Source organism: Ascaphus truei, chromosome 11, assembly GCF_040206685.1.
Source record: "Ascaphus truei isolate aAscTru1 chromosome 11, aAscTru1.hap1, whole genome shotgun sequence".
NCBI lineage: Eukaryota > Metazoa > Chordata > Amphibia > Anura > Ascaphidae > Ascaphus > Ascaphus truei.
This window is the reverse complement of record NC_134493.1, coordinates 51,485,117-51,500,341: the sequence shown is the minus strand read 5'-3', so window position 1 is coordinate 51,500,341 and position 15,225 is coordinate 51,485,117.

Sequence of the window (15,225 nt, the reverse complement as noted above, 5' to 3'; positions counted from 1 at the left end):
ACATAGTTTAAATGATTCTACAATATCAATCTTCAAGTTCTGTGGCGTTCGAAATCTATTTGGACAACTGGATTTCAACTGAGAAGATGTTTTCCAACTTGTCTTTGAGATTTTTTTTGACCAAAGAACTGCCATTTTTGACAAAAACTGAAACCTTTCAAAAATGTTCCAAACATAGTTAAAATTACTCTACAATATCAATCTTTAAATTCTGTGGTGTTAGAACCCTATTTGAACTCCTGGATTTCAAATGAGAAGATTTTTCCCAACTAGTCTCTGAGATGTTTTTTTGACCAAAGAACTGTCATTTTTGAGAAAAAATTAAATCTTTCAAAAATATTTCAAACATAGTTTAAATGATTCTACAATATCAATCTTCAAGTTCTGTGGCGTTCGAAATCTATTTGGACAACTGGATTTCAACTGAGAAGATGTTTTCCAACTTGTCTTTGAGATTTTTTTTGACCAAAGAACTGCCATTTTTGACAAAAACTGAAACCTTTCAAAAATGTTCCAAACATAGTTAAAATTACTCTACAATATCAATCTTTAAATTCTGTGGTGTTAGAACCCTATTTGAAATCCTGGATTTCAAATGAGAAGATTTTTCCCAACTAGTCTCTGAGATGTTTTTTTGACCAAAGAACTGTCATTTTTGAGAAAAATTAAATCTTTCAAAAATATTTCAAACTTAGTTTAAATGATTCTACAATATCAATCTTCAAGTTCTGTGGCGTTCGAAATCAATTTGGACAACTGGATTTCAACTGAGAAGATGTTTTCCAACTTGTCTTTGAGATTTTTTTTGACCAAAGAACTGCCATTTTTGACAAAAACTGAAACCTTTCAAAAATGTTCCAAACATAGTTAAAATTACTCTACAATATCAATCTTTAAATTCTGTGGTGTTAGAACCCTATTTGAAATCCTGGATTTCAAATGAGAAGATTTTTCCCAACTAGTCTCTGAGATGTTTTTTTGACCAAAGAACTGTCATTTTTGAGAAAAAATTAAATCTTTCAAAAATATTTCAAACATAGTTTAAACGATTCTACAATATCAATCTTCAAGTTCTGTGGCGTTCGAAATCTATTTGGACAACTGGATTTCAACTGAGAAGATGTTTTCCAACTTGTCTTTGAGATTTTTTTTGACCAAAGAACTGCCATTTTTGACAAAAACTGAAACCTTTCAAAAATGTTCCAAACATAGTTAAAATTACTCTACAATATCAATCTTTAAATTCTGTGGTGTTAGAACCCTATTTGAAATCCTGGATTTCAAATGAGAAGATTTTTTCCCAACTAGTCTCTGAGATGTTTTTTTGACCAAAGAACTGCCATTTTTGAGACAAAATAAAATTTTTCAAAAATATTTCAAACATAGTTTAAATGATTCTACAATATCAATCTTCAAGTTCTGTGGCGTTCGAAATCTATTTGGACAACTGGATTTCAACTGAGAAGATGTTTTCCAAATTGTCTTTGAGATTTTTTTTGACCAAAGAACTGCCATTTTTGACAAAAACTGAAACCTTTCAAAAATGTTCCAAACATAGTTAAAATTACTCTACAATATCAATCTTTAAATTCTGTGGTGTTAGAACCCTATTTGAAATCCTGGATTTCAAATGAGAAGATTTTTTCCCAACTAGTCTCTGAGATGTTTTTTTGACCAAAGAACTGCCATTTTTGAGACAAAATAAAATCTTTCAAAAATATTTCAAACATAGTTTAAATGATTCTACAATATCAATCTTCAAGTTCTGTGGCGTTCGAAATCTATTTGGACAACTGGATTTCAACTGAGAAGATGTTTTCCAACTTGTCTTTGAGATTTTTTTTGACCAAAGAACTGCCATTCTTGACAAAAACTGAAACCTTTCAAAAATGTTCCAAACATAGTTAAAATTACTCTACAATATCAATCTTTAAATTCTGTGGTGTTAGAACCCTATTTGAAATCCTGGATTTCAAATGAGAAGATTTTTCCCAACTAGTCTCTGAGATGTTTTTTTGACCAAAGAACTGCCATTTTTGACAAAAACTGAAACCTTTCAAAAATGTTCCAAACATAGTTAAAATTACTCTACAATATCAATCTTTAAATTCTGTGTTGTTAGAACCCTATTTGAACTCCTGGATTTCAAATGAGAAGATTTTTCCCAACTAGTCTCTGAGATGTTTTTTTGACCAAAGAACTGTCATTTTTGAGAAAAATTAAATCTTTCAAAAATATTTCAAACTTAGTTTAAATGATTCTACAATATCAATCTTCAAGTTCTGTGGCGTTCGAAATCAATTTGGACAACTGGATTTCAACTGAGAAGATGTTTTCCAACTTGTCTTTGAGATTTTTTTTGACCAAAGAACTGCCATTTTTGACAAAAACTGAAACCTTTCAAAAATGTTCCAAACATAGTTAAAATTACTCTACAATATCAATCTTTAAATTCTGTGGTGTTAGAACCCTATTTGAAATCCTGGATTTCAAATGAGAAGATTTTTCCCAACTAGTCTCTGAGATGTTTTTTTGACCAAAGAACTGTCATTTTTGAGAAAAAATTAAATCTTTCAAAAATATTTCAAACATAGTTTAAATGATTCTACAATATCAATCTTCAAGTTCTGTGGCGTTCGAAATCTATTTGGACAACTGGATTTCAACTGAGAAGATGTTTTCCAACTTGTCTTTGAGATTTTTTTTGACCAAAGAACTGCCATTTTTGACAAAAACTGAAACCTTTCAAAAATGTTCCAAACATTGTTAAAATTACTCTACAATATCAATCTTTAAATTCTGTGGTGTTAGAACCCTATTTGAACTCCGGGATTTCAAATGAGAAGATTTTTCCCAACTAGTCTCTGAGATGTTTTTTTGACCAAAGAACTGTCATTTTTGAGAAAAAATTAAATCTTTCAAAAATATTTCAAACATAGTTTAAATGATTCTACAATATCAATCTTCAAGTTCTGTGGCGTTCGAAATCTATTTGGACAACTGGATTTCAACTGAGAAGATGTTTTCCAACTTGTCTTTGAGATTTTTTTTGACCAAAGAACTGCCAATTTTGACAAAAACTGAAACCTTTCAAAAATGTTCCAAACATAGTTAAAATTACTCTACAATATCAATCTTTAAATTCTGTGGTGTTAGAACCCTATTTGAACTCCTGGATTTCAAATGAGAAGATTTTTCCCAACTAGTCTCTGAGATGTTTTTTTGACCAAAGAACTGTCATTTTTGAGAAAAAATTAAATCTTTCAAAAATATTTCAAACATAGTTTAAATGATTCTACAATATCAATCTTCAAGTTCTGTGGCGTTCGAAATCTATTTGGACAACTGGATTTCAACTGAGAAGATGTTTTCCAACTTGTCTTTGAGATTTTTTTTTGACCAAAGAACTGCCATTTTTGACAAAAACTGAAACCTTTCAAAAATGTTCCAAACATAGTTAAAATTACTCTACAATATCAATCTTTAAATTCTGTGGTGTTAGAACCCTATTTGAAATCCTGGATTTCAAATGAGAAGATTTTTCTCAACTAGTCTCTGAGATGTTTTTTTGACCAAAGAACTGTCATTTTTGAGAAAAAATTAAATCTTTCAAAAATATTTCAAACATAGTTTAAATGATTCTACAATATCAATCTTCAAGTTCTGTGGCGTTCGAAATCTATTTGGACAACTGGATTTCAACTGAGAAGATGTTTTCCAACTTGTCTTTGAGATTTTTTTGACCAAAGAACTGCCATTTTTGACAAAAACTGAAACCTTTCAAAAATGTTCCAAACATAGTTAAAATTACTCTACAATATCAATCTTTAAATTCTGTGGTGTTAGAACCCTATCTGAAATCCTGGATTTCAAATGAGAAGATTTTTTCCCAACTAGTCTCTGAGATATTTTTTTGACCAAAGAACTGCCATTTTTGAGACAAAATAAAATCTTTCAAAAATATTTCAAACATAGTTTAAATTACTGTATTCTACAATATCAATCTTCAAGTTCTGTGGCGTTAGAAATCTATTTGAACTCCTGGATTTCAAATGAGAAGATTTTTCCCAACTAGTCTCTGAGATGTTTTTTTGACCAAAGAACTGTCATTTTTGAGAAAAAATTAAATCTTTCAAAAATATTTCAAACATAGTTTAAATGATTCTACAATATCAATCTTCAAGTTCTGTGGCGTTCGAAATCTATTTGGACAACTGGATTTCAACTGAGAAGATGTTTTCCAACTTGTCTTTGAGATTTTTTTTGACCAAAGAACTGCCAATTTTGACAAAAACTGAAACCTTTCAAAAATGTTCCAAACATAGTTAAAATTACTCTACAATATCAATCTTTAAATTCTGTGGTGTTAGAACCCTATTTGAACTCCGGGATTTCAAATGAGAAGATTTTTTCCGAACTAGTCTCTGAGATGTTTTTTTGACCAAAGAACTGCCATTTTTGAGACAAAATAAAATCTTTCAAAAATATTTCAAACATAGTTTAAATTATTCTACAATATCAATCTTCAAGTTCTGTGGCGTTCGAAATCTATTTGGACAACTGGATTTCAACTGAGAAGATGTTTTCCAACTTGTCTTTGAGATTTTTTTTGACCAAAGAACTGCCATTTTTGACAAAAACTGAAACCTTTCAAAAATGTTCCAAACATAGTTAAAATTACTCTACAATATCAATCTTTAAATTCTGTGGTGTTAGAACCCTATTTGAAATCCTGGATTTCAAATGAGAAGATTTTTCTCAACTAGTCTCTGAGATGTTTTTTTGACCAAAGAACTGTCATTTTTGAGAAAAAATTAAATCTTTCAAAAATATTTCAAACATAGTTTAAACGATTCTACAATATCAATCTTCAAGTTCTGTGGCGTTCGAAATCTATTTGGACAACTGGATTTCAACTGAGAAGATGTTTTCCAACTTGTCTTTGAGATTTTTTTTGACCAAAGAACTGCCATTTTTGACAAAAACTGAAACCTTTCAAAAATGTTCCAAACATAGTTAAAATTACTCTACAATATCAATCTTTAAATTCTGTGGTTTTAGAACCCTATTTGAAATCCTGGATTTCAAATGAGAAGATTTTTTCCCAACTAGTCTCTGAGATGTTTTTTTGACCAAAGAACTGCCATTTTTGAGACAAAATAAAATTTTTCAAAAATATTTCAAACATAGTTTAAATGATTCTACAATATCAATCTTCAAGTTCTGTGGCGTTCGAAATCTATTTGGACAACTGGATTTCAACTGAGAAGATGTTTTCCAAATTGTCTTTGAGATTTTTTTTGACCAAAGAACTGCCATTTTTGACAAAAACTGAAACCTTTCAAAAATGTTCCAAACATAGTTAAAATTACTCTACAATATCAATCTTTAAATTCTGTGGTGTTAGAACCCTATTTGAAATCCTGGATTTCAAATGAGAAGATTTTTTCCCAACTAGTCTCTGAGATGTTTTTTTGACCAAAGAACTGCCATTTTTGAGACAAAATAAAATCTTTCAAAAATATTTCAAACATAGTTTAAATGATTCTACAATATCAATCTTCAAGTTCTGTGGCGTTCGAAATCTATTTGGACAACTGGATTTCAACTGAGAAGATGTTTTCCAACTTGTCTTTGAGATTTTTTTTGACCAAAGAACTGCCATTCTTGACAAAAACTGAAACCTTTCAAAAATGTTCCAAACATAGTTAAAATTACTCTACAATATCAATCTTTAAATTCTGTGGTGTTAGAACCCTATTTGAAATCCTGGATTTCAAATGAGAAGATTTTTCCCAACTAGTCTCTGAGATGTTTTTTTGACCAAAGAACTGCCATTTTTGACAAAAACTGAAACCTTTCAAAAATGTTCCAAACATAGTTAAAATTACTCTACAATATCAATCTTTAAATTCTGTGTTGTTAGAACCCTATTTGAACTCCTGGATTTCAAATGAGAAGATTTTTCCCAACTAGTCTCTGAGATGTTTTTTTGACCAAAGAACTGCCATTTTTGAGAAAAATTAAATCTTTCAAAAATATTTCAAACTTAGTTTAAATGATTCTACAATATCAATCTTCAAGTTCTGTGGCGTTCGAAATCAATTTGGACAACTGGATTTCAACTGAGAAGATGTTTTCCAACTTGTCTTTGAGATTTTTTTTGACCAAAGAACTGCCATTTTTGACAAAAACTGAAACCTTTCAAAAATGTTCCAAACATAGTTAAAATTACTCTACAATATCAATCTTTAAATTCTGTGGTGTTAGAACCCTATTTGAAATCCTGGATTTCAAATGAGAAGATTTTTCCCAACTAGTCTCTGAGATGTTTTTTTGACCAAAGAACTGTCATTTTTGAGAAAAAATTAAATCTTTCAAAAATATTTCAAACATAGTTTAAATGATTCTACAATATCAATCTTCAAGTTCTGTGGCGTTCGAAATCTATTTGGACAACTGGATTTCAACTGAGAAGATGTTTTCCAACTTGTCTTTGAGATTTTTTTTGACCAAAGAACTGCCATTTTTGACAAAAACTGAAACCTTTCAAAAATGTTCCAAACATTGTTAAAATTACTCTACAATATCAATCTTTAAATTCTGTGGTGTTAGAACCCTATTTGAACTCCGGGATTTCAAATGAGAAGATTTTTCCCAACTAGTCTCTGAGATGTTTTTTTGACCAAAGAACTGTCATTTTTGAGAAAAAAATAAATCTTTCAAAAATATTTCAAACATAGTTTAAATGATTCTACAATATCAATCTTCAAGTTCTGTGGCGTTCGAAATCTATTTGGACAACTGGATTTCAACTGAGAAGATGTTTTCCAACTTGTCTTTGAGATTTTTTTTGACCAAAGAACTGCCATTTTTGACAAAAACTGAAACCTTTCAAAAATGTTCCAAACATAGTTAAAATTACTCTACAATATCAATCTTTAAATTCTGTGGTGTTAGAACCCTATTTGAAATCCTGGATTTCAAATGAGAAGATTTTTCCCAACTAGTCTCTGAGATGTTTTTTTGACCAAAGAACTGCCATTTTTGACAAAAACTGAAACCTTTCAAAAATGTTCCAAACATAGTTAAAATTACTCTACAATATCAATCTTTAAATTCTGTGGTGTTAGAACCCTATTTGAACTCCTGGATTTCAAATGAGAAGATTTTTCCCAACTAGTCTCTGAGATGTTTTTTTGACCAAAGAACTGTCATTTTTGAGAAAAATTAAATCTTTCAAAAATATTTCAAACATAGTTTAAATGATTCTACAATATCAATCTTCAAGTTCTGTGGCGTTCGAAATCTATTTGGACAACTGGATTTCAACTGAGAAGATGTTTTCCAACTTGTCTTTGAGATTTTTTTTTGACCAAAGAACTGCCATTTTTGACAAAAACTGAAACCTTTAAAAAATGTTCCAAACATAGTTAAAATTACTCTACAATATCAATCTTTAAATTCTGTGGTGTTAGAACCCTATTTGAAATCCTGGATTTCAAATGAGAAGATTTTTCTCAACTAGTCTCTGAGATGTTTTTTTGACCAAAGAACTGTCATTTTTGAGAAAAAATTAAATCTTTCAAAAATATTTCAAACATAGTTTAAATGATTCTACAATATCAATCTTCAAGTTCTGTGGCGTTCGAAATCTATTTGGACAACTGGATTTCAACTGAGAAGATGTTTTCCAACTTGTCTTTGAGATTTTTTTTGACCAAAGAACTGCCAATTTTGACAAAAACTGAAACCTTTCAAAAATGTTCCAAACATAGTTAAAATTACTCTACAATATCAATCTTTAAATTCTGTGGTGTTAGAACCCTATTTGAACTCCTGGATTTCAAATGAGAAGATTTTTCCCAACTAGTCTCTGAGATGTTTTTTTGACCAAAGAACTGTCATTTTTGAGAAAAAATTAAATCTTTCAAAAATATTTCAAACATAGTTTAAATGATTCTACAATATCAATCTTCAAGTTCTGTGGCGTTCGAAATCTATTTGGACAACTGGATTTCAACTGAGAAGATGTTTTCCAACTTGTCTTTGAGATTTTTTTTTGACCAAAGAACTGCCATTTTTGACAAAAACTGAAACCTTTCAAAAATGTTCCAAACATAGTTAAAATTACTCTACAATATCAATCTTTAAATTCTGTGGTGTTAGAACCCTATTTGAAATCCTGGATTTCAAATGAGAAGATTTTTCTCAACTAGTCTCTGAGATGTTTTTTTGACCAAAGAACTGTCATTTTTGAGAAAAAATTAAATCTTTCAAAAATATTTCAAACATAGTTTAAATGATTCTACAATATCAATCTTCAAGTTCTGTGGCGTTCGAAATCTATTTGGACAACTGGATTTCAACTGAGAAGATGTTTTCCAACTTGTCTTTGAGATTTTTTTGACCAAAGAACTGCCATTTTTGACAAAAACTGAAACCTTTCAAAAATGTTCCAAACATAGTTAAAATGACTCTACAATATCAATCTTTAAATTCTGTGGTGTTAGAACCCTATCTGAAATCCTGGATTTCAAATGAGAAGATTTTTTCCCAACTAGTCTCTGAGATATTTTTTTGACCAAAGAACTGCCATTTTTGAGACAAAATAAAATCTTTCAAAAATATTTCAAACATAGTTTAAATTACTGCACCGACACACTTTATGCGAGCAAATACCCAGTATGTACCTGGCAGATACCTGGAATGCGCCACTCCTCACCTCTGACAAGCCCTGTTGCATTTGCCTTCCCAGCCTGGGTTCATGCCTGGCTGATGGGCGGCTGATCTGTTAAATAATAATGATTAGGATTTAATAGGCTGCAATGCTTTGCGTGTCTACCAGATGGCATAAATTCATGAATTGTAATGCAGTATATATATATATACTGTGCAGTATTGCAGCCAGCGGGAATAAAATGCTTCAATCCCTGCTTGGAAAATAACTCAATGCACTCGGGCAGAAAACAGTCACAAACCTCAATACACCCGGGTATACCCGAAATCGTGGGACTAGCCAAGCTCGAATAAAGTGTGTCGCCAGTGTATTCTACAATATCAATCTTCAAGTTCTGTGGCGTTAGAAATCTATTTGAACTCCTGGATTTCAAATGAGAAGATTTTTCCCAACTAGTCTCTGAGATGTTTTTTTGACCAAAGAACTGTCATTTTTGAGAAAAAATTAAATCTTTCAAAAATATTTCAAACATAGTTTAAATGATTCTACAATATCAATCTTCAAGTTCTGTGGCGTTCGAAATCTATTTGGACAACTGGATTTCAACTGAGAAGATGTTTTCCAACTTGTCTTTGAGATTTTTTTTGACCAAAGAACTGATAATTTTGACAAAAACTGAAACCTTTCAAAAATGTTCCAAACATAGTTAAAATTACTCTACAATATCAATCTTTAAATTCTGTGTTGTTAGAACCCTATTTGAACTCCTGGATTTCAAATGAGAAGATTTTTCCCAACTAGTCTCTGAGATGTTTTTTTGACCAAAGAACTGTCATTTTTGAGAAAAATTAAATCTTTCAAAAATATTTCAAACTTAGTTTAAATGATTCTACAATATCAATCTTCAAGTTCTGTGGCGTTCGAAATCAATTTGGACAACTGGATTTCAACTGAGAAGATGTTTTCCAACTTGTCTTTGAGATTTTTTTTGACCAAAGAACTGCCATTTTTGACAAAAACTGAAACCTTTCAAAAATGTTCCAAACATAGTTAAAATTACTCTACAATATCAATCTTTAAATTCTGTGGTGTTAGAACCCTATTTGAAATCCTGGATTTCAAATGAGAAGATTTTTCCCAACTAGTCTCTGAGATGTTTTTTTGACCAAAGAACTGTCATTTTTGAGAAAAAATTAAATCTTTCAAAAATATTTCAAACATAGTTTAAATGATTCTACAATATCAATCTTCAAGTTCTGTGGCGTTCGAAATCTATTTGGACAACTGGATTTCAACTGAGAAGATGTTTTCCAACTTGTCTTTGAGATTTTTTTTGACCAAAGAACTGCCATTTTTGACAAAAACTGAAACCTTTCAAAAATGTTCCAAACATTGTTAAAATTACTCTACAATATCAATCTTTAAATTCTGTGGTGTTAGAACCCTATTTGAACTCCGGGATTTCACACTGGCGACACACTTTATTCGAGCTCGGCTAGTCCCACGAATTCGGGTATACCCGGGTGTATTGAGGTTTGTGACTGTTTTCTGCCCGAGTGCATTGAGTTATTTTCCGGCAGGGATTGAAGCATTTTATTCCCGCTGGCTGCAATACTGCACAGTACATATATATATACTGCATTACAATTCATGAATTTATGCCATCTGGTAGACACGCGAAGCATTGCAGCCTATTAAATCCTAATCATTATCATTTAACAGATCAGCCGCCCATCAGCCAGGCATGAACCCAGGCTGGGAAGGCAAACGCAACGGGGCTTGTCAGAGGTGAGGAGCGGCGCATTCCAGGTATCTGCCAGGTACATACTGGGTATTTGCTCGAATAAAGTGTGTCGGTGCAGTCAAATGAGAAGATTTTTCCCAACTAGTCTCTGAGATGTTTTTTTGACCAAAGAACTGTCATTTTTGAGAAAAAAATAAATCTTTCAAAAATATTTCAAACATAGTTTAAATGATTCTACAATATCAATCTTCAAGTTCTGTGGCGTTCGAAATCTATTTGGACAACTGGATTTCAACTGAGAAGATGTTTTCCAACTTGTCTTTGAGATTTTTTTTGACCAAAGAACTGCCATTTTTGACAAAAACTGAAACCTTTCAAAAATGTTCCAAACATAGTTAAAATTACTCTACAATATCAATCTTTAAATTCTGTGGTGTTAGAACCCTATTTGAAATCCTGGATTTCAAATGAGAAGATTTTTCCCAACTAGTCTCTGAGATGTTTTTTTGACCAAAGAACTGCCATTTTTGACAAAAACTGAAACCTTTCAAAAATGTTCCAAACATAGTTAAAATTACTCTACAATATCAATCTTTAAATTCTGTGGTGTTAGAACCCTATTTGAACTCCTGGATTTCAAATGAGAAGATTTTTCCCAACTAGTCTCTGAGATGTTTTTTTGACCAAAGAACTGTCATTTTTGAGAAAAATTAAATCTTTCAAAAATATTTCAAACATAGTTTAAATGATTCTACAATATCAATCTTCAAGTTCTGTGGCGTTCGAAATCTATTTGGACAACTGGATTTCAACTGAGAAGATGTTTTCCAACTTGTCTTTGAGATTTTTTTTTGACCAAAGAACTGCCATTTTTGACAAAAACTGAAACCTTTAAAAAATGTTCCAAACATAGTTAAAATTACTCTACAATATCAATCTTTAAATTCTGTGGTGTTAGAACCCTATTTGAAATCCTGGATTTCAAATGAGAAGATTTTTCTCAACTAGTCTCTGAGATGTTTTTTTGACCAAAGAACTGTCATTTTTGAGAAAAAATTAAATCTTTCAAAAATATTTCAAACATAGTTTAAATGATTCTACAATATCAATCTTCAAGTTCTGTGGCGTTCGAAATCTATTTGGACAACTGGATTTCAACTGAGAAGATGTTTTCCAACTTGTCTTTGAGATTTTTTTTGACCAAAGAACTGCCAATTTTGACAAAAACTGAAACCTTTCAAAAATGTTCCAAACATAGTTAAAATTACTCTACAATATCAATCTTTAAATTCTGTGGTGTTAGAACCCTATTTGAACTCCTGGATTTCAAATGAGAAGATTTTTCCCAACTAGTCTCTGAGATGTTTTTTTGACCAAAGAACTGTCATTTTTGAGAAAAAATTAAATCTTTCAAAAATATTTCAAACATAGTTTAAATGATTCTACAATATCAATCTTCAAGTTCTGTGGCGTTCGAAATCTATTTGGACAACTGGATTTCAACTGAGAAGATGTTTTCCAACTTGTCTTTGAGATTTTTTTTTGACCAAAGAACTGCCATTTTTGACAAAAACTGAAACCTTTCAAAAATGTTCCAAACATAGTTAAAATTACTCTACAATATCAATCTTTAAATTCTGTGGTGTTAGAACCCTATTTGAAATCCTGGATTTCAAATGAGAAGATTTTTCTCAACTAGTCTCTGAGATGTTTTTTTGACCAAAGAACTGTCATTTTTGAGAAAAAATTAAATCTTTCAAAAATATTTCAAACATAGTTTAAATGATTCTACAATATCAATCTTCAAGTTCTGTGGCGTTCGAAATCTATTTGGACAACTGGATTTCAACTGAGAAGATGTTTTCCAACTTGTCTTTGAGATTTTTTTGACCAAAGAACTGCCATTTTTGACAAAAACTGAAACCTTTCAAAAATGTTCCAAACATAGTTAAAATGACTCTACAATATCAATCTTTAAATTCTGTGGTGTTAGAACCCTATCTGAAATCCTGGATTTCAAATGAGAAGATTTTTTCCCAACTAGTCTCTGAGATATTTTTTTGACCAAAGAACTGCCATTTTTGAGACAAAATAAAATCTTTCAAAAATATTTCAAACATAGTTTAAATTACTGCACCGACACACTTTATGCGAGCAAATACCCAGTATGTACCTGGCAGATACCTGGAATGCGCCACTCCTCACCTCTGACAAGCCCTGTTGCATTTGCCTTCCCAGCCTGGGTTCATGCCTGGCTGATGGGCGGCTGATCTGTTAAATAATAATGATTAGGATTTAATAGGCTGCAATGCTTTGCGTGTCTACCAGATGGCATAAATTCATGAATTGTAATGCAGTATATATATATATACTGTGCAGTATTGCAGCCAGCGGGAATAAAATGCTTCAATCCCTGCTTGGAAAATAACTCAATGCACTCGGGCAGAAAACAGTCACAAACCTCAATACACCCGGGTATACCCGAAATCGTGGGACTAGCCAAGCTCGAATAAAGTGTGTCGCCAGTGTATTCTACAATATCAATCTTCAAGTTCTGTGGCGTTAGAAATCTATTTGAACTCCTGGATTTCAAATGAGAAGATTTTTCCCAACTAGTCTCTGAGATGTTTTTTTGACCAAAGAACTGTCATTTTTGAGAAAAAATTAAATCTTTCAAAAATATTTCAAACATAGTTTAAATGATTCTACAATATCAATCTTCAAGTTCTGTGGCGTTCGAAATCTATTTGGACAACTGGATTTCAACTGAGAAGATGTTTTCCAACTTGTCTTTGAGATTTTTTTTGACCAAAGAACTGATAATTTTGACAAAAACTGAAACCTTTCAAAAATGTTCCAAACATAGTTAAAATTACTCTACAATATCAATCTTTAAATTCTGTGGTGTTAGAACCCTATTTGAACTCCGGGATTTCAAATGAGAAGATTTTTTCCGAACTAGTCTCTGAGATGTTTTTTTGACCAAAGAACTGCCATTTTTGAGACAAAATAAAATCTTTCAAAAATATTTCAAACATAGTTTAAATTATTCTACAATATCAATCTTCAAGTTCTGTGGCGTTCGAAATCTATTTGGACAACTGGATTTCAACTGAGAAGATGTTTTCCAACTTGTCTTTGAGATTTTTTTTGACCAAAGAACTGCCATTTTTGACAAAAACTGAAACCTTTCAAAAATGTTCCAAACATAGTTAAAATTACTCTACAATATCAATCTTTAAATTCTGTGGTGTTAGAACCCTATTTGAAATCCTGGATTTCAAATGAGAAGATTTTTCTCAACTAGTCTCTGAGATGTTTTTTTGACCAAAGAACTGTCATTTTTGAGAAAAAATTAAATCTTTCAAAAATATTTCAAACATAGTTTAAATGATTCTACAATATCAATCTTCAAGTTCTGTGGCGTTCGAAATCTATTTGGACAACTGGATTTCAACTGAGAAGATGTTTTCCAACTTGTCTTTGAGATTTTTTTGACCAAAGAACTGCCATTTTTGACAAAAACTGAAACCTTTCAAAAATGTTCCAAACATAGTTAAAATTACTCTACAATATCAATCTTTAAATTCTGTGGTGTTAGAACCCTATTTGAAATCCTGGATTTCAAATGAGAAGATTTTTCTCAACTAGTCTCTGAGATGTTTTTTTGACCAAAGAACTGTCATTTTTGAGAAAAAATTAAATCTTTCAAAAATATTTCAAACATAGTTTAAATGATTCTACAATATCAATCTTCAAGTTCTGTGGCGTTCGAAATCTATTTGGACAACTGGATTTCAACTGAGAAGATGTTTTCCAACTTGTCTTTGAGATTTTTTTGACCAAAGAACTGCCATTTTTGACAAAAACTGAAACCTTTCAAAAATGTTCCAAACATAGTTAAAATGACTCTACAATATCAATCTTTAAATTCTGTGGTGTTAGAACCCTATCTGAAATCCTGGATTTCAAATGAGAAGATTTTTTCCCAACTAGTCTCTGAAATATTTTTTTGACCAAAGAACTGCCATTTTTGAGACAAAATAAAATCTTTCAAAAATATTTCAAACATAGTTTAAATTATTCTACAATATCAATCTTCAAGTTCTGTGGCGTTAGAAATCTATTTAAACTCCTGGATTTCAAATGAGAAGATTTTTCCCAACTAGTCTCTGAGATGTTTTTTTGACCAAAGAACTGTCATTTTTGAGAAAAAATTAAATCTTTCAAAAATATTTCAAACATAGTTTAAATGATTCTACAATATCAATCTTCAAGTTCTGTGGCGTTCGAAATCTATTTGGACAACTGGATTTCAACTGAGAAGATGTTTTCCAACTTGTCTTTGAGATTTTTTTTGACCAAAGAACTGCCATTTTTGACAAAAACTGAAACCTTTCAAAAATGTTCCAAACATAGTTAAAATTACTCTACAATATCAATCTTTAAATTCTGTGGTGTTAGAACCCTATTTGAACTCCATGATTTCAAATGAGAAGATTTTTCCCAACTAGTCTCTGAGATGTTTTTTTGACCAAAAAACTGACATTTTTGAGAAAAAATTAAATCTTTCAAAAATATTTCAAACATAGTTTAAATGATTCTACAATATCAATCTTCAAGTTCTGTGGCGTTCGAAATCTATTTGGACAACTGGATTTCAACTGAGAAGATGTTTTCCAACTTGTCTTTGAGATTTTTTTTGACCAAAGAACTGCCATTTTTGACAAAAACTGAAACCTTTCAAAAATGTTCCAAACATAGTTAAAATTACTCTACAATATCAATCTTTAAATTCTGT